General features: G+C 42.1%; 1 protein-coding gene across 7 annotated transcripts in view; it reads right to left on the reverse strand.

Moving 5' to 3' along the window:
- The window catches only part of robo1 (roundabout, axon guidance receptor, homolog 1 (Drosophila)), a 640,973-nt gene that overhangs the window by 531,344 nt on the left and 88,940 nt on the right, over positions 1 to 20,689 (reverse strand). The window lies entirely within an intron of this gene.

Here is a 20,689-nt window from a genome sequence, read left to right on the forward strand (position 1 = left end):
CATGTACCATCAATCTACAGGCCATGCCACTCAGGGATTTGGGTAAAACACATTCTCTGTTTGGTGTTCTCACAACCAATGATATCAATTTATGGACTCTTTATCTTGTCATTTCATGCTCTTGTTATTTATTACTATTTATTTATATTTGCATTGGCACAGTTTGTTGTCTTCTATGGTCTACTTGATCATTCATTGGTCCTGTTTACAGATACTATTCTATAAATTTGCTGAATATACCCGCAAGAAAAAGAATCTCAGGGTTGTGTGTGGTGACGTGTATGTACTCTGACAATAACTTTTACTTTGATATTTTTTGTGACAATGTTTTTCTGCTATCGTTACTATATGTGCTATGTGCTGTTGCTTCTGTGTTTTGCACCTTGGCCACAGAGGAACATTATTCCATTTGGCTGTATTCATGTGCATGCTTGAATAATAATTAAACTTGAATTTGAAAGTTCAAGTTAACTGTTCACTTTGGCCAGAAGGACAGTCGGTCAGTCAGATGGATGGATAACTAACCTCAGTCCTGACAATATCTCCTCCCACCCACACTTCTCCACCCCAGCAATAGCTTGGTAAACCTCCATCCCAGGATCTCCAGTGCTGTGACATCCTTCATGCAGTGTGGTCACCAGATTGGATGCAGTGCTCTCATCGAGTTCAAGCATTTCCTGCTCACTCCTTGGTCGATAAAGGCAAGTAAATTTACATAGTTACACAGCCATCTTAACTACCTACCCCAGCTTGTAAAATATCACAAGGTGCTTGGTGCGAGTAATTATCTGTGGTAAGTGATGGACATTCTGACTGCTGTACTTCATTAGGAGTTTGAGGAGGCTTGGTAAGATCCTCACAAAATTTCTACACATGTACAGTGGAGAGCATTCTATCTGGCTACAATTCACATTATCACAAGAGGGCTGTAGACTAGCACCATCCCAAGTACAACCCTACACACCGGCAAAGACATTTTCAAGAGGCAGTGCATCAAGAAGGCGGCAGTCATCAAAAAAATCCCTCCCCACCCAGGACATGCCCTCTTTTCATTGCTACCGTTAGGGAGGAGGTACAGGAGCCTGAAGACTCACAGTCAACATTTTAGGAATAGCTTCAGCCATCAGATTCTTGAATGGTCAATGAACAGAGAGTTTTTTGTGATGGAATGGATGACTACATGTTAATTGGATTCCTCATCACAGTTCCTCAACTGCTAAGCTGTATGTCTACATGTGTGGTGAGATAAAATGAAGAAATATCAGCCTTTTTTGCAAATATCCATGTATTGATATTAGCAAACATGCAATTAGTCTTATGCATATTTACATATGGTACATCTAAAGGTCCTGCAAATACTCCAAATGACAGCTTGAACAAATTCACGGATACTATATAAATTGTCTGACTAAGTAAAACCAGAATTTCTCTCCTACAGCCACTTCCTGTATCACTCAATTCCATCTACTCTATAAATTGCTGTTCTACCAACCACCCATGAGATCCCTCAAATCCACCCATTCACTTCCTTCCCCATCTCTCAGACCTGTTACATCCATTCTGGCTGACATCCCTCCCATTTTCCTCCTCCAATACTCAACACCCACTTTCCACATGTTGGCGCATGGCCAAGTGGTTAAGGCTTTGGGCTGGCAATCTGAAGGTCGTTAGTTTGAGCCTCAGGCACTTAACCACACACTGCTCCTGCACGTTTATAGCCCAGTGGCGGTGGTTGGTGTAGTATGGACATCACAAAACATTCTCTCCTCGCCACCTCTTACATGTGCACCTTCCCTCATTGTGTATGAAATGTTGTCCAGTATCTAAACTCCCCCTTTTCCACAAATATCATCAAATCCCCTGATTTGGTTGTGAAGATGAGTAAGTGAGCGCGAAAGCAGAGGAAAGGTGTTGCAATGGGACAAAGTTTTGTTTCATAGGGAGGCGAGCTGTTTATCACAGCAGCCTGACGCGTTCCCAGTGTGCCACCAATGCGTTGGCTGAATGTAGAGAGCTGACATCAACTTGATGAATTAAAAGACCTTACAGCTTGGCAGTTGAGGAACTGTGATGAGGAATCCAATTAACTATCTACATTCAGGTGACAATGAAATAGGAATTCCAGTATCTTCATTACGCTGGCATCTCATCACATTAAACTCAAAGCATCCACCTACACACACCATTTCTCTCCCAACTACCCACACACATCAAGACACATCATACATACACAAACACATATTGTGCACACACTTCTCACACACACACACACCCACACCCATGTACTCCATCTCCAAATTACTTTATATTAATATATTTTCTAACCAACATTCCATGCTGTAATAAAGGAAACATCAGTCCAAACTCAAAGTGTTCATCCTCACACACAAGCACAAAGTGCTGGAATCAGTAGGTCAGGCAGCTCTGTGGGACAAATGAGCCGATGTTTTGGGCTGGGCACCTTGTGTGTATACACACACACACACACAAACTCACAAGCAACTTTTCTATCCATATAATCACGGACAAAATGCAGGAGGAACTCAGCAAGTCAGGCAGCATCTATGGAAATGAATAAACAGTCAACATTTCAGGATCCCAGCCCAAAACTTGATCTGTCTAGCCTTCTCCATAGATGCTGCCTGACCTGCTGAGTTTCTCCAGCATTTTGCGTGTGTTGCTCTGGTTTTCCAATGTCTGCAGAATCTTGTGTGTTTACATCCATATAATTCATTTTCTAACCTACTTTCTACATTGTAGTACAATAATTATATTACTTCAAGTTAAATTCAAATTATCTACACACACACACACACAATACATATTGTACACAGAAACAGCTGGATTCAGCAACTCAAGCAGCATTTATGGGAATAAGGAGTGGTGCTTCAGGCCAAGACATTATGCGTGCACATGCACTGTGCACGTGGGTGTGAGTATATAAACACTCAATCCCCAAACTACTTTATATATATCCATACTATTCATTTTCCAACCTGCATTCCCCATTGAAATAGGGGAAATTTATTACATCAGTTTAGACTCAATGCATCCACCCACACACACCATTTCTCTCCAAATCACCACACTCACACTCCATCCCCAAACAGCTTTATATCTATCCCAATCATTTTCCAACTTACATTCCACACTGTAATTGTATGGAATTATTACAGATAAGAATTCATACTGATGATAAAGGAAAGGAGTAATTTGTGCACAGAAATCTCCCTCAGGTGTGGATGGATTACTCAACTGCTCCAGTTAGCAGATGTAGAATTTCCAGCAGGACAAGGGGAAGTCTGCGACAACAAATAAACTGCTAGAGAAACCCAACAGGTCTGGCAGTGTCTGTGGAGGGAAATGGGCAGATGACATTTTAGGGTTGAAACCTTTCTGATGAAATCTAGATGGAGTGGGCTGGATGCATAACTTCAACTGAGATGTCTTCTGACCCACTGAGATTTCTATAATTTTATCTGATGCTCCAGATTCCAGCATCTGCAGTCTCTTGTGCCTCCAAGGAGAAGTACTCTTCTCTTCCAAATAGTGACAGTGGTAGAGAAATATAGAAAACATGCAGCATAATACAGGCCCTTCGGCCCACAATGCTGTGCCAAACATGTACTTACTTTAGAAATGACCTAAGCTTACCCATAGCCCTCCATTTTTCTAAGCTTCATGTACCTATCCAGGAGCCTCTTAAAAGACATATTTCACATTCAACTGAGAGAGAAGTCAAGGTCCCACTTTCCTGTCCAATCAAAGAATCAAGTGCCTGACAGTGTGCCCCTCCCACAGAATGGAACTCCCTCAGAAATGCCCCCCCATAGTCTGTCTACTCCAGTGCTACCCCTGCCACAGTATGACACTCCCTTAGAACACCCACATATAGTGTGACCCTCCCTCAATACTGTCCCGTCCCAAAGGGTGACGCTCCCTCTGTCCCACCCCTCCCTCAATAAGACACTCCCTCCATCCCACCCCTCAGTACCATCCCTCCCACAGTACTGCCTCTCCCACCATATGACTCTCTCTCCACACACCAGTGCCAGTTTTGATAGCAGGCCCATGTCATGATCTGTCTAGAGCCAACCACTTCGCTGTTGACTGGAGCCACATACAGTCCAGATCAAGTGCGGACATGACCTCTTCTAGAAACTTACCGACCACAATCAGATAGGATCAGGACCTTGAAACTATTGTTTTCAAACCAGATACGTAACATTAAATCCAGGTAGAAAAGAACTATTGCCGCGCACTCTGCTCGCACATGACAGCACAGCCAAACACCCAAACAGCTCATCACCAACAACAATGAGGTGACTTGCAGAGAGGAGGTGGAGGAGCTGGAGGTCTGGTGCCGAACAAAGAACCTCCTCCTCAATATCAACAAGACAAAGGAGATGGTTATCGACTTTGCAGCACTCACACTCCTCTTCACGTTGGCAGCACAGCAGAGGAAACTGCAAGCAGTTTCAAACACCAGGGAGTGCACGTCGCACACACCCTCTCATGGTCTCCGAACACAATCTAGAAAGCCCACCAACACATCTGCTTTCTAAGGAGGCTGAAGAGAGCTGGACTTTGTACAGACATTCCTGTGCCTAGTATCACATTATCAATCAATCAATGTATGTAAGTTATCTTATGTACTTATATTTATTATGCTTTTTCATTACAGTGTTTGTAACTCAGGTTAATTAAAGATGTAATGTTAGAAAGCTCCACCTGCGGAGGGATGAAAATGAAGTTCACTGAATTTTTTAAAAAAGAGAACTCGGGGGAAAAACGTGTGATGCCAAGATAAGGCATGGCTGGCGAGGTGTGGACAAGTAACAGAAATGCAGCAAACTAAAGAAACTAACTAAAGATAACAATGGTTAAAAGTGGAATTAGTAGTGAGTATCTCTACCCTATTTACTGGAAGGGTGAAACCCCCGGAGGAGAGAATATTGATAAAAGATTAATTGAAGCTAAGGGTAGAATGAGCACCAGCTATAGCAAGACCGATATCGGTGAAGAGTAGTGTCCAAGATCTCTACCATGTAATCGGAAATTAGTTCTGTTAAATCATACCAAAGAAATTGTTCAGCTTTTTTTTAATGCAAGTATTATCAATCGACCTTCCGTGAATGAACCACTAATTCGTCCAACCAACCAAGAAACACGATGGCGAGCCACCCAAAATCGAAGAAGCAGTGCAGCAACAAATGTTTCAAGATGTAGAGGATTTCATACAGTTGGATGTATAAGTTTATTTCTCATTCAAAGGATCTGAATTTGATTTATTGGAAGAACTGATTCTTTTTGCAAAGTTACTTGACGAGATTTACTTTGCTTAAAACTTGTGATGTTGGAACTTGCCATGAAAGGAGTGAGTGAGTGAGTGAGTGTGTTTATTATTATCTACCTATATTTATATTTTTGGGATTGAATTTGATTTGTAGACATACTGACCTGAAACTGAAACTGAGGTTAACCATAATACTTAACAATAGAAATTCAATTACTTTCCTAACTAACTAGGGATAAATAGAAAGGCAAAGGTTAGTCTGTAAATAGGGATTAACAGTAGATCTAATTAATTAGCAAAATTGGAGTAATAAAGGTTATTCTAATAAATATCATTGACTCTAACTAAAAAGGTTTTCATTTGATATCTGAGATTTGGAACCTAAGACAGAATGTTGGAATTCTGAATTGTTCTTATTCATGTAATATTTGTAGGTATTGCTATTTTTTAATAAACAAACTTACCTTTAGAAATGTGTGCTTTCTATTCATTGCTGCTTTTCAATACCTCGAGCTTCTGACGCCCCTAGTGTAGTGCTATGAATTAGATTTCTCATAAAGAGTGCGGCGACCAGTCACACGAGATAAGACGAGCGCTACGCAGGTGTTACGTGCTCTTTATCTTATCGTATTCTTTGTGTTCTGCACAGGATCCGGAGTAAAGATTATTTTGTTCTCCTTTACACTTGTGTACTGGAAATGACATTAAACAATCTTGATATCAAACAATTTGAAGAATCATCTTATACATTCATTTTGAAGTAGTCTGGGAAGTTTACAACTTAATAGATTATGGGTGACAAGGCAGTGTAGCGGTTAGTGCAGTCACTTTATAGCAGTCACTGATTAGGGTTCAATTCCAGTCACTGTCTGTAAGGAGTCTGAACAGTCTCCCAATGACCTCGTGTTTCCTCCCACATTCCAAAGATATGCGAATTAGGGTAAGTTGTGGGCATGCTATACTGGTGTCAGAAATGTGGTGATACTTTTGCAAGCTGCCCCCACCACATCCTCATTGATTTGATTTTATGTAAATGATGCATTTCACTGTATGCTTTGATGTTCTGATGCCTTCAAAAATTTATTCAATACCCACAACTATTTTCACATTTTAGTGTCTCAAAATTTAAGATATATTGAAGTGGGATTTTGAGCTAATCTACAAAACAGTGTGCATTATGTCAAATCAAAAGAAAAATTCCAAAACCTGTCAATAATGAAAAACAAAAATTGTCAGGCTGAAAAAGTATTCATCCCCTTTGTAATTACCACGCTAACTTTCCTCAGGTGCAATACTGTTTATTACCTTACCAACTCATCCAGCTTGTTGAGGTAGAAAATTGGAGGATCAACCCCTCTCTCTGTAAGGTCCAACAGTATGGTAGATTTTCAACAGACCAAACCAAAATGAAGACGGAAGTATTCAAGGCAAGTCAAGGAAATGATAATAGAGAAGCACAAATCAGGGAAGGGTACAAGACCATCTCAAAGGCACTGAACAAACCTCAGAGCTCAGCGCAATTCATCGTGAAGTGGGAAAAATATGCAACCACAGCCACACTGCCCAGGTCAGGCTGCCCCTCCCTTGCCCCTCAATGGCACTTGCAAGAGAAGCTACTGTGACGCCAACAGTCACTCTGAGTGAGCTGTAGAGGTCAGTGGCTGCAGCTGGAGATGACATTCATGGCTCCACAATCTCTAAGTCCGTGCACAAAAAGTGTATTTATGGAAGACTGGCAAGAAGAAGCCCTGTGTAAAAAAAGCATACTCATGCCTGTAAGGACTTTGCAAAGGGACTCTTGAAAGATACTGTAAAGGTGTGGAGGAAGATCCTATGGTCAGATGAACTCTTTGGCCTCAACACTAACCGGTATGTGGCGTAAATCCAATACTGTGTATCAGGCAGGTAATCATCTCAATCAAAGTATGGTGGAGGTAGCATCATGACATAGGGATGCTTTTCCAGCAGCAGGGATTGATCAGGATTGACGGGAATTTGAATGTTGCTAAATACAGAGAGATGTAAGAAATAAATTCCATTCAATTCAATTCAGGTCCTGGATAAAAACCTGCTAGCCTCTGCCAGAAAGCTTAAACTGGGGAAGAAATTTGTCTTTCAGCAGGACAATGACCCAAAGCACACGGCAAGAGCAATCATGCAGTGGTTTCAAATGAAGAAAATTGATGTCCTTGAGTGGCCCAGTCAGAGTCCCGACATTAACCCAATCGAGCATCTCAAGATTGCTGTCCACCACCTTTCCCCAACTAACCTGGCATAGCTTGAGCAACTTTGCAAAGAGGAATGAGCAAATCTTGCTCCATCACATTATGCAAAGCTAATACAGACTAATCCAAAAAGATGACTGGCTGTAATAACTGGACGAGGTGGTTCAACTAAGTACTGAGCAAAGGGGAATGAACTCTTTTGAACTGCTGACATTTCAGTTTTTGAATTTTTCGTTTCTCATGCCTTTCAATTTTGTCTGTTTTTTGAGCATGACTGTGGGAAAAAATGGAACATGTGATTAAAAAGTTCTCAGTTAAATTGATCAAAATCCCTGGTTGTAATACTCATTTATGTGAACAAAGGGTTGGGGGCTGAAAACTTTTACAAGGCACTGTACATGTGACAAATAACGATAAATAAATACTTTATTGTTCCCAAAGGAAATTACAGTGTCACAGAGGCATTAAAAGTACACAGATATACAAATATTACAAGAGAAGTAAGAAAGAATAAAAAAAAGTCAAACAGGTGGTGGTCATCACTTCCCCAGCTACATGTTGACTCAATATAGAGCCTAATATCCAAGGCTAAGAATGATCTCATATAGCGCTCTTTGGAGCAGCGCAGTTGTCTTAGTCTATTACTGAAAGTGCTGCTCTGTTCAGCCAAGGTGGCATGCAGAGGGTGAGAAACATTCTCCAGAAGTGCCAGGATTTTCCATAGGGTCCTTTGTTCTACCACAGCCTCCAGTGTGGGAATAGGAAGTAGAATTATAATGGGAGGCCACTGGAAAATCCCACCCTACCCTTTGTTGGCAGACAGAGAAAAAGCACTCTTGTGTCTATGCTCTATGCAGTTACAGTTCAACCACATCTGGAGTATTGCATACAGTTCTGATCACCCCACTATAGGAAGGATGTCAAGGCTTTGGAGATGGTGCCGAAGAGGTTTTCCAGGAAACTGCCTGGGTTAAAGGGCGTGTGGTACAACAACAGGTTGGATAAACTTGGACTGCTTTCTCTGGAGCACTGGAGGCTGATGGGAGATCTGAGAGACAGTTATAAGATTATCAAAGGCATAATTAGAGTAGACAGACAGTATTATTTTCCCAGGATTGAAAAGTCTAATTCCAGAGGACATGCATTTAAGGTGCGAGGAGGTAATTTCAAAGGGGATGTGAGAAGCAAGTTGTTGTGTTTTTTTACACAGAGATTGGTGGGTGCCTGGAATATGCTGCTGGGGTGGTGGTACAACCAGATACGTTAGGTTCTTTTAAGAGGTGTTTAGATAGACACATGAATGTGAGGAAATTGGAAGGATATAGACATTGTGTAGACTAAAGGGATTAGTTTAGTTGGCCATTTGATTACTAATTTAATTGGTTCGGATTAACATTGTGGGCCAAAGGGCCTGCCACTGTGCTGTACTGTTTTATGAAGTGCCTTGGGATATATTACCCTGTTAAGCATCTTGCATAATGCAAAATATGATTATTGCTTTTGACAAATCACTAATGGAATATTTATATTTGCATTTTTGATATGAAGTATCTTTGTTGGTATTAAATATTAATAAGTGGAATGAAAAACAAATTCCAAAGTAAGAGATTGTACATTAATGCTAAGAAAGTCAACTAACAATGCTTAATTAACCCCAAGATTATAGGTAGCAGGTTTTAAACTTACCATTATGTAAATTGTTTGGCAATGAGGGTTGGCTATTGGAATGAATAATAGGGGTTACGAAGGCAGTTCAGTTATATCATAGCAATTTATCTTTAACTGCGTATAATTTGACAGCTAAGATTAGTGTCTGTGATTACTATAAATTGTTAAGATTAATTGCTGATTAGAATCCTCAGATAGCTAACAAGTTAACAGAATTAGACAGATGAGTTTATTGAATAGATTAGTCTATGTAAGCTTAGAGACAACTAGGTTCTCAGACATTTAATACTGTTGCTCCTGTGAATTTCCACACGGGAGCCGATTCCCTTGCCCTCTGGGTGGGTGGTGTAACCTCCACTTGCTCTGGGAATGATGAATGAATGGTCTGCTCTCCCCCGAGAGGAAGTCTGGGTCACTGATAGCTGCCTTGAATCTCAGAAAGAAATCTGCAGACTCTTGGAAAAAAATTCTGGGGAGAGGGTATTTTTTTTGATCTAACCAGTGGAAACAGATTTCCCATTGAAAGGGAATTGGAAAGGTAAAGTCTGCAGTGCGGTGCAGGGAGAGGGATTAGTTATGCTCCTGTCCTATAGAGTTGTCACAGGTAAAATAAACTAAAGGTCCTCTGACTGTGCAATCTTTATGTTCTATAGAACAAAGAACACTACAGCACAGTACAGGCCCCCAGTTCGTGATTGCGGCAAACTTTTAGCCTACTCAAAGATTGATTTAACCCTTCCTTCCTACATTGGCTACCAGTTTTCCATCATCTACGTACCTATCTGATAGTTTCTCAAATGTCCCTAATTAAGACCACACTGCGGCGAGGTATTCCACATACCCATCACTCTATGTGAAGTAATACCTCGGACATCCCCCCAATACTTTCCTCCAATCATCTTAAAATTATGACCCCTCTTATTAGCCACTTCCACCCTGGGAAAAAACCTGGCTGCTTACTCTTTCTGTGCCTGTTATCATCTTGTACACGTCTATAAGCCAACCTCTTATCACCCTTTATTCCAAAGAGAATAGCCTTAGCTCACTCAACCTATCCTCATAAGACATGCTCTCTAGTTCAGACAGCATCCTGGTAAATCTCCTCTGCACCCTCTCTAAAGTCTGCACATAATGAGGCATCCTGAACTGAACACAATACTCACAAGTGTATTAATTTTCCACTTATATTAGCCATCTCTACCCTGGAAAAGAGTCTCTTGCTATCCACTCAGATCTCCTTACCAGAACATGGGTAGCAACAGTGTGGTGATCAGGAGTCCACCCAAACTTGCCTTTGAACTGGATCCATTGAAAGATCAACACTGTTTTTTAATCATCTGTTGTAAACCTCCCAGCTGATCTGTGGGACTTTCTTTGCAAGATTTAAACTGTTATTAATGTGCTATAATGAGAGGGGCTGGCTCAAGAAAGCTAACAATTACCATACGTAAATCCAGCTGATTAGGTAGTTAAGCTGCAGCTGAACATGCAAGTCATCCGTCAGAGAATACCTCCTTCTCCAAGGAACTATGTCTCCACATTCTCTAGCACAATAACTTTCAAAGGTTAAGGAGAATATTCCGGATATTTAGAAGAAAATGTGTGCTAAGCTTCAGAGTCAGAATCTGGTTTATTATCACTGACCGATGGTGTGGAATTTGAGGCAGCAATACAGTGTAATACATTAAAATTACTATACATCACAATATGAAATATATATAAGAACAAGTGGCTTAAGAAAAAGAACAAAAATAGTGATGTAGTGCTCATGGATTCATTGCCCATTCAGAAATTGAATAGTGGAGGGGAAGAAGCTATTCCTAAATCATTGAGTGTGTGCCTTCAGGCTCCTGTACCTCCTCTCTTTTGGTAGTAATGCGAAGAAGGCATATCCTAAGTGATGGGAATTATTACTGATGGATTCTGCCTTTTTGAGGCATCGTCTTTTGAAAATACCTTCGATTCTGAAGAGGTTAGTGCCCGTAATGAAGCTGGCCGAGTTGGCAACGCTCTGCAGTTTTTCTGATTCTGTACAGCAGCCCCTCCATACCAGATGGTGATGGTGACATACCAGATCTTCTCAAACTCATAATGAAATACAAATGCTAGTGTGCCTTGCTTGTAATTGCATCAATATGTTGGGCCCAGGATAGATCTTCAGAGATGTTGACACACAGGAACTTGAAACTGCTCACCCTTTGCACAGCTGATCCCTTGGTGAGGACGGGTGTGTCCCCTTGACTTCCCCTTCCTGAAGTCTACAACTAATTCCTTGATCTTACTGATGGTGAGTACATGGTTGTTACTGTGACACAGCTGAAGCAGCCCATCGATCCCACTCCTGTATGCCTCCTCAGTACCCTTCTGAGTTTACATCATCTAGCTCATCATCTTAGAACAAATTACATACTTCATGTGACAGAGAAGGAGGCTGTTCAGCCCATCAGGAATGGATCAGTCCCATTTTTCTCTCTCATTTCCCCTTCAGTCCAGCAACCTATTGCTCCCCACAATGACCATCAGCACCTCTATGATTAACTTAACCATTAATCTGGCACCAAGGGGTAATTTGCAGTTACCAACGTACCCATCAGATGTGAGATGGTAGAGCATCTGGGAAAACCCACTCATTCACAGGGAACACTTATCCGAGTGTACCACAGGTCAGGACAAGCCTGTGCCTCCGCTGCAGAGAGGCTGCAGTTCCAACAACTTCACCACCCCTGTCTACTTGTTAATTCCAGTCTCGTTCAAAGCCTTTACTTAAAACCCCATGCACGGTAGTATAGTGGTTACAATAACACTTTACAATGCCAATGACCCAAATTCAATTCTGTCACTTTCTGTAAATAGTTTGTGTGTGATTGGGCTATTGGGGTTCAATTCCACTGTTGTCTGTAAGGATGTTGTATGTCTTCCCCGTGGCCTTGTGGGTTTCCTCTGAGTGTTCCAGTTTCCTCCCACTTTCTAAAGGCTTTGAGTTAGTTCTAGTGAGCTGATGCCAGGGATGCGTTGGGCACTTTTAAACAGAGGATGAACCTCGGGGAAACAATGAATCCAAAAGTGTCCCGGTATTTGCTGCCTTGTCTCATCCTTGTCATTTGATAATCTCTTTGTTCAGATCTGTGACTTAACCTGAGAGGCCAATGGCTCTACGCACTTGAATTGGCCACTTCATAGCTCTGTGGTTATGCAGGGTCACTTGCCAGTGTAAGGAAGAGCTCTCAACAATAAAAATTCATGGAATTTATAAATCTGTGTTGCAACCATTGACTCCAGCAGCTTCACAGGTCACAGCTGGAGCAAAGGAAGATTTCAGGCACGGTGTGTCAATGAATATAAATCAGGTCATATGTGCTGGTCTCAGAGGGGGTTCGTGGATCAGTGTTTGGGGAAAACACAGATCACAAACTCATTACCACACTGATGGAGCTGCATTTCTCACGTTGCAACCATTGAATTCATCCAGCTGTTATTATCTAGAAATTTTGTCAATTGCCTCTTCTTCCCTTCAGACATCATCCTCCTCCTCAATCAACCCAATCACTGCTCCTTCTGTAGAGGTCACCACAGTTTCAGGTTCCTGCATCTCCAAGTCAATTACAAAATCTGATAGGACATAGAACATTACAGCACAGTTCAGGCCCTTCGGTGCATAATGCTGTGTCGACCTTTTAACCTACTCTAAACTTAATCTAACCCTTCACTCCTATGTAGTCCTCTATTTTCTTTCATCATGTACCTATCTAAGACTTTTGTCATTGCCCATAATGGCTTTGCTTCTGCCACCAATCTGGCAGGGTGTTCCACGTACCCACCACTCGCTGTGTAAAGAACATACCTCTGGCATCCCCCTATAATTTCCTCCAAAAACCTTCCATTTATCTATTGAGATACAGCATGGAATAGACCCTTCTGGCCCAGAAATCCCTCGATTTAATCATAGCCTAATTTCACAGGCTAATCTACAATGACCAATGAACCTACCAAAGTACTAACGTTTTTGAATTGTGAAAGGAAACCAGAGCACACAAAGGAAATCCAGCTGGTCACAAGGAGAACATAGAGATTCCTTACAGGCAGCAGTGGGCATTGAACTCGGGTCGCCGGTACTGTAAAGCATTGTGCTTACCATCACACTACCGTGCCACCCCAATTTTTAATTTCATTTTTGGGGGCTCATCTGGTATGACACTTGTATTCACCATTTCTTCCCTGGAGAAAAGTCTCCAGCTATCCATTTGATCTATACCTCTTATCATCTTGCTCCCTCTATCAAATCACCTCTCATCATCCTTCACTCTAAGAAAGTCTCTGTTTTATGGCTGTCCCTTAGCTTTAAGCTCCACTGTCCAATGAAGCTGCTAAGCAATACCCCTTCACTCAACAGGTCACCCAGTCAAAAACAGTCAAATGCTATGGAAACTGCAAAAACACTCCCTGATTCTCCACAAGGCGCGCAAAGGAACAAAAACAAAGATTATGGAGTTAATAGTCTGACAGACAACAGTCAGTCACTAAGAAATAGCCCAAGTCTGCTGTGCCATACAAGTTACAAGTGATGAGAGTTTAAAGTTCAAGGTTATTATCATTCAATTCTATGCCAAATGAAACAACCATCTGCCAAGCCAAGCTGCCCAACTCCATACATATAACACACGCGCAGCACGTAAGGTAATATCACAAATAAATTAACAAATAAGGTGCATTTACGACACAAGTTAAAAAGTAAACAGTATAATGCCACTGGCACTTCATATGTGATGAGCCCTGGATAGTGGCAGGGGTTCAGTCGTCTCACAGCCTCGGGAAAGAAGCTGTTTCCAATCCTAGCAGTTCTCGTCTTAATGCTGCCCGATGGTAGGGGGTCAAAGAGATTGTTGGATGGGTGAGAGGGAGTACTGACAATGCTAAGGGCCCTGCATTCACAGTGCTCCTGATAAATATCTCGGATATTTATCAACCTCCCGCGCAGCACTGCAAATTTTCTGTTTCAGTTTTTAAATGCTACTCTGTCGCCCTTCAGCAGGGTGCTGGGGGCTGACTGTGATTTATTCCACATTTCACTTACAGCCTGATGATACTGGCATTTGCAGCATGTAATTACCTATAATTAGAACAAGAGTCAATCACCCAGCCCGAGTGAAAGCCAAACAGCATGGAGACACTGGATCTTGTTCAGTTGGTCTCCAAATGAAACAGTTAGGCTTAAAGGAAAACTGCAACCAGATTTGTGCCTCCAGAACATCTTTTACACCACATTTAGAACATCACTTGATTGACAGCCATTGAAACGGGTTCTGGCATTGTCAACTCATCGAAAAATCATCATCATCATGTGCCATGTCGTACAATGCGGGCCATCATGGTCTCTCTTTGACCATGATTGTTCATGGCAAATCTTTCTACAGAAGTGGATTGCCATTGCCTTCCTCTGGACAGTGTCTTTACAAGATCTGTGACACCAGCCATTATCAATGCTCTTTAAAGACCATCTGCCTGGCATCAGTGGTCGTATAACCAGGACTTGTGATACACGCCAGCTGCTCATACGACCATCCACCACCTGCTCCCATGGCTTCATGTGAAGCTTATTGGAGGACTAAGCAGGTGCTACACCTACCCAATGATGACCTGCAGACTAACGGAGAGAAGGAGCACCTTACATTTCCTCCTAGATCAGCTGATAAGCCGCACCTTCCGGAACCATTCCAGAATCTAGTGATTCCTGAAGGATCTTTACTAATGACTCCACAATCTCTTCAGCCACCTCTTTCAGAACCCTGTGGTATATACCATCTGGTCCAACTGACTTATCTATCTTCAGATCTTTCAGTTTCCCAAGAACTTTCTCTCTAGAAATGGTAACTTCACACACTTTATGACCCTTAAAATCTGTAACTTTCACCATACTGATAGTATCTTCTACAGTGAAGACTGATGCAAAATACTTATTCAGTTCATCTGTCATTTCCTTGTCCCACATTACTACCTCTCCAGCATTGTTTTCCAGTGGTCCAATATCCACTCTCACCTCTCTTTTACACTGTGTATCTGAAGAAACGTTTCGTATCCTCTTTAATATTATTGGCTAGCTTTCTTTCATATTCCATCTTTATCTTCTTAAAGACTTTTTTAATTGCCTTCTGTTGGATTTAAAAGCTTCCCATGCCTCTAACTTCCCACTAATTTTTGCTCTATTATATGCACCTATTTGGCTTTTATGTTGACTTTGACTTCTCTTGTTAGCCATGGTTGTGTTATTTTGTCTTCTTCCTATTTGGGATGTATATATACTGTGCCTTACGAATTGCTTCCAGAAATCAGTTCATTTTTAGTGAGTGGAGCAATATACATATAAATACAGGTCACTACTTAAAAACCAAAGCACCTGGTATTTAGTGTTTGACCTCAGTTAAGCCAAACAGATCAGGTTGGGATCACTAGTGTGTGTAAAGGGATCTATAATAATGACAGGGGTCTGCAGGATTCTTCATCATCATTATCTGCCAAGCCATATGCATTGTGATTATCGTACCGTGACCATGATCGTTCTTGGCAAATTTTACGACAGAAGTGATTAGCCATTGCCTTCTTCTGGGCAGTGTCTTGACAAGATGGGTGACCCCAGCCATTGTCAATACTCTTCTGAGGTTGCCTGCCTGATGTCAGTGGTCACACTACCAGGACTTGCGATATGAACCAGTTACTAGTATGACCATTCAGCACCTGCTCCCATTGCTTCATGTGAACCTGATTTGGTGGGTGGGAGCTGGGAGCGGCTAAGCAGGTGCTACACCTTGCCCAAAGGTGACCTGCAGGCTAGCGGGAGGAAGGAGTGCCTTACACTTCCTTTGGTAGAGCTGTATCTCCACCACACCACTCATGATTAAGGATCAAGCTTTTGCTTTTTCTTCAACTTTCTGAAACATAGAAACATAGAAAATAGGTGCAGGAGTAGGCCATTCGGTCCTTTGAGCCTGCACCGCCATTCAGTATGATCATGGCTGATCATCCAACTCAGAACCCTGTACCTGCTTTCTCTCCATACCCCCGGATCCCTTTAGCCACAAGGGCCATATCTAACTTCCTCTTAAATATAGCCAATGAACCGGCCTCAACTGTTTCCTGTGGCAGAGAATTCCACAGATTCACCACTCTCTGTGTGAAGAAGTTTTTCCTCATCTCGGTCCTAAAAGGCTTCCCCTTTATTCTTAAACTGTGACCCCTCGTTCTGGACTTCCCCAACATTGGAAACAATCTTCCTGCATCTAGCCTGTCCAATCCCTTTAGAATTTTATGTTTCAATAAGATCCCCCCTCAATCTTCTAAATTCCAGTGAGTATAAGCCTAGTCGATCCAGTCTTTCTTCATATGAAAGTCCTGCCATCTCAGGAATCAATCTGGTGAACCTTCTCTGTACTCCCTCTATGGCAAGAATGTCTTTCCTCAGACTAGGGGACCAAAACTGAAGGAGAAGTGGGAACATAATCACAACTGTCTCCACTCAGATTAACAGAAGATCAGGACAGTACGACAGATGGACCATTCTAAGATCAAAGTCAAAGTTGATTTTTGCATTGTTATTGTTTTGCCTGGTTCTACCACATTGCACTGTATAATGCTTTGATCTGTATGAACAGTATGCAAGGCAAGCTTTAACACGCAGAAGGAGAGGAGCAAAGAGTCAACGTTTCGGGCCAAGACCCTTCATCGAGACTGTGTGACCTGAAGAACTCTCTATACCTCGGCATAGACGCTGCCTCCACTGCTGTGTTACTCCAACATTTTGTGTGTTACTCTGGATTTCCAGCATCTGCAGAATCTCCTGTGTTCAAGACAAGCTTTTCACTTTATGGAGTCATAGTAAAGTACAGGACAGAAACAGGCCTTCTGGCCCATCTAGTCCATGCCAAAACCATTTAAACAGCCAACTCCCATCAACCTACACTGGAAACATAGCCCTGCATACCTTGTGCTGGCAGCTCATTCCACACTCTCATGACCCCTCATGTTTCCTCTTAAACTTCTACATTACAAGAAATAAAGTCTTAATCTATTCAATCTTTCCTTATAATTCAGGTCCTCCAGACCTGGCAACATATTTGTAAGTGTTCTCTGTACTCTTTCAAGCTTGCTTACATCTTTCCTGTAGCTCGGTGACCAAAACTGCACACAATGCTCCAAATGAAGCCTCAACAATGTCTTATACAACTTCAACATAACATCCCATCTCCCGTACTCAGTACTTTGCATTATGGAGGCCAATGTGCCAAAAGCTTTTTTTACGACTCTATCTATCTGTAATGCCACTTTCAACAAATTATGGACCTGTATTCTCAGATGCCTTTGTTCTACTTGCATTCCTCAGTGCCCTACTGTTCACTGTGGTTGGTCCTACCAAGGTGTAACATCTCGTACATATGACAATAATAATCAAATAATAAGCCTTTTCCAAGTACATGGATACAATGAAAATTGTCATGAAAACTTACTTGCAGCATCCTCACAGGCACATAGCATCAGATGATCAGCATTCACAAGAATAACATAAACAGAACTTTTACAAGAAAATACACAATTAGAACAAAAAGCAAGAACTTTACCAAAAAAAAAGTCAATTTTAGTGCCAAGTGACCTACACAATTTGTCGACAGAATAGTTGCAAGCTTGTATTCACACCCGACACTAGCTCACTCACACCTCTCTAATTCAACATCAGCACATCCTTTAACTCCTCTCAAAGCAACATAAACACAAAATGCTGGAGAAACTCAACTAGTCAGTCGATGTTTAGAGCCAAGACCCTTCTTCAGGACTGAGAAGGGGAAGATGCCAGAATAAAAAGGAGTGGAGAGGGGAAGGAGGCTAACTGGAAGGTGTTAGGTGAAACCAGGTGTATGGGAAAGGTCAAGGAGTGGTGAGGAAGGAATCTGATAGGAGAGGAGAGTGGATCAGAGGAGAAAGGGAAGGAGGCGAGGACCCAAGGGGAGGTGATAAAAAGAGCTAAAAAGGTCAGAGTTGTGGAATAGAGGAAGGAGGAGGGGGAATTGTTTACCAGAAGAAGTCGATATTCATGCCGTCAGGATAGAGGCTATACAGACTTTACTGTGTTTATCTTTAACTCCTCTCTCTCCATTGTTCATCCACCTTTCCTGTAAAACTCATTTCTGAGGATGGTTGCGAGAGATGTTTGTACTGGCGAGGTAGAATCCTGAGTATCTGATCACTTTTGTGTCTGTTTACGGCTTAGACACATCACCTGCCACTCAGAGGCAGAATCAGAATCAGCTTTATTATCTCTGACATATGTTGTGACGTGTGTTGCTTTGCATCGAAGGTACATAAAAATACTACAAAAACACAATAATAAATATAGGTTGAAAAGTTAACTTAAATAAGAAATGCAAAAAGAGTAAAAAATAGTGTGAATAGTGTTCATGGTTCAATGTCCGTTCGGAAATCTGATGGTGGAGGGGGGAAAGCTGTTCGTACCCTTACGGGCAGGTTGGGCACTGGTGGAGCTCACTGCCAGTCCAATCTGCCAATGAGATAGCTGGTGGCAATGAGCACCTGTTTCATTACTCCTCAGCTCAGTCGGCAAGGCAGCCAGAACAATCTGCTGCTTGACCTTCTGCCTTGGACCATGCATCTCTGCACACACACTTGCCCATATGTGCATTTGAAGCTTGTGTGATTACTTTGACTGGTAGAGTTTGTGCGTGAGTGTGTGAGAGCGTGTGAGTGTGTGCACACGTGTGTGAGTATGCTTTGTGTGTGTAGTCTGTGTATATGTGTAAGTGTGAGTGTGCAACTGTGAGTTCAAACTTTAAAGTAACGTTATTATCACAGTATATATATGTCACCATAAGCTACCCTGAGATTCATTTTCCTGCAGGCATTCACAATAGAACAAAGAAATACAATAGATTCAATGAAAAACTACCTACACACAATGCTTGGCAAGGAATCAAGGTGCAAATTAAAAACAGAACAAATAATAAATAAGTAAACAAATAATACTGAGGACATGAGTTGTAGAGTCTTTGACAGTGAGCCCATTGGCTGTGTTCAGTAAACAGTTCAGTGTTGAGGTGACAATGAGACCACATTGTAGAAGGGGTAAGAGGGGAGCCAGAAAGGGGAATGAGAAAAGAATGAGGAGAAATTACTGGAAGTTCGAGAAATTGATGTTCATGCCATCAGATTGGAGGCTACCCAGACGGAATATAAGGTGTTGCTCCCTCCACCCTGAGAGTGGCCTCACTGTGACAGGAAAGGAGGCCATGGATTGACATGTTGGAATGGGAACGGAAAGTGGAAGTAAAATAGGTGTGCACTGGGAAATCCCACCTGTTGTTGAACAGATTTATTATCCCTGAATGTTGGGTCTGCCATGTAAGAGGAGACAGAGTCAACCAAGCCTGTAGTCTCAAGAGTTCAGAATAAATTTATTGAAAAGTACACATTTTTTACATAGCTCAACGGGCTGGATGTAGTGAGACTGCCAGGCATGAAGGCAGGACATTCACAGGGATAGGGCCTTTAGCCTATCCAACATGATGCCCAATTAAATGAATAACTTCTGCCTGCATATGGACAAAATTCTACCAATATTCATACACCAATCTAAAACCTTCTTGGATGCTGTCAATGGATCTGCTTTAACTCCCATCCCTGGCAATATGTTGCTGGTACACACCACCCCCTGTGTGAAAAAAACTTGTCCAGTACATCTCCTTTAAACCCCCCCGCCCCACAACCCCACTCACCTTAAAGCTATGTCACAGATCACTAAACATTATAGCACAGTAGAGGTCCTTCAGCCCACGATGCTTTGCCAGTCTCCAAATTCAATCTAAACCTTCCTTTAGATAGCCTTCCTTTATTCTATCATCTGAGAGTCTCATAAATGTCCCAAAAGTAGCTGCCTCTACCACCACCCCGACAGCGCGTTCCACACACTCACTACTCTCGTGTAAAAACTCACCTCTGACAAACACCATTATACTTCCCTACACTCCCCTTAAAATTATACACCCTGGTATTAGCCATTTCTGCCCTGAGCAAAAGTCTCTGGCTGTCCACTCAATCTATGCCTTATATCATCTTATACTTGTAGATCTTTATTAGGGTGGTGGGGTGCAGATGCATTTACACTGAAGGAGGTGTAGGGCACTCCTTCCCTCTGCTAGCCTGCAGGACACCCTCGGGCAAGGTGTAGCACTTGCTTAGCCCCCCGATCAGGGAGCAGGTGGTGGATGGTTCTGTGAGCAGCTAGTGCATATCACAAGTCCTGGTTATGGGATCACTGAGACCCAGCAATCTCTGAAGAGTACTGATAACAGCTGGGGTCACCTGTTTGTAAGGACACTGCCAAGAAGGCAATGCCACTTCTGTAGAAAGGTTTGCCAAGAACAATCATGGCCTACACTGCTGGCTGTCCCTCACCCCTCCTATGCATTGGTGCTACTTCCTGTACCCATGTGGAGCTCATTGA

Source organism: Hemitrygon akajei, chromosome 5 (assembly GCF_048418815.1).
Source record: "Hemitrygon akajei chromosome 5, sHemAka1.3, whole genome shotgun sequence".
Classification (NCBI taxonomy): domain Eukaryota; kingdom Metazoa; phylum Chordata; class Chondrichthyes; order Myliobatiformes; family Dasyatidae; genus Hemitrygon; species Hemitrygon akajei.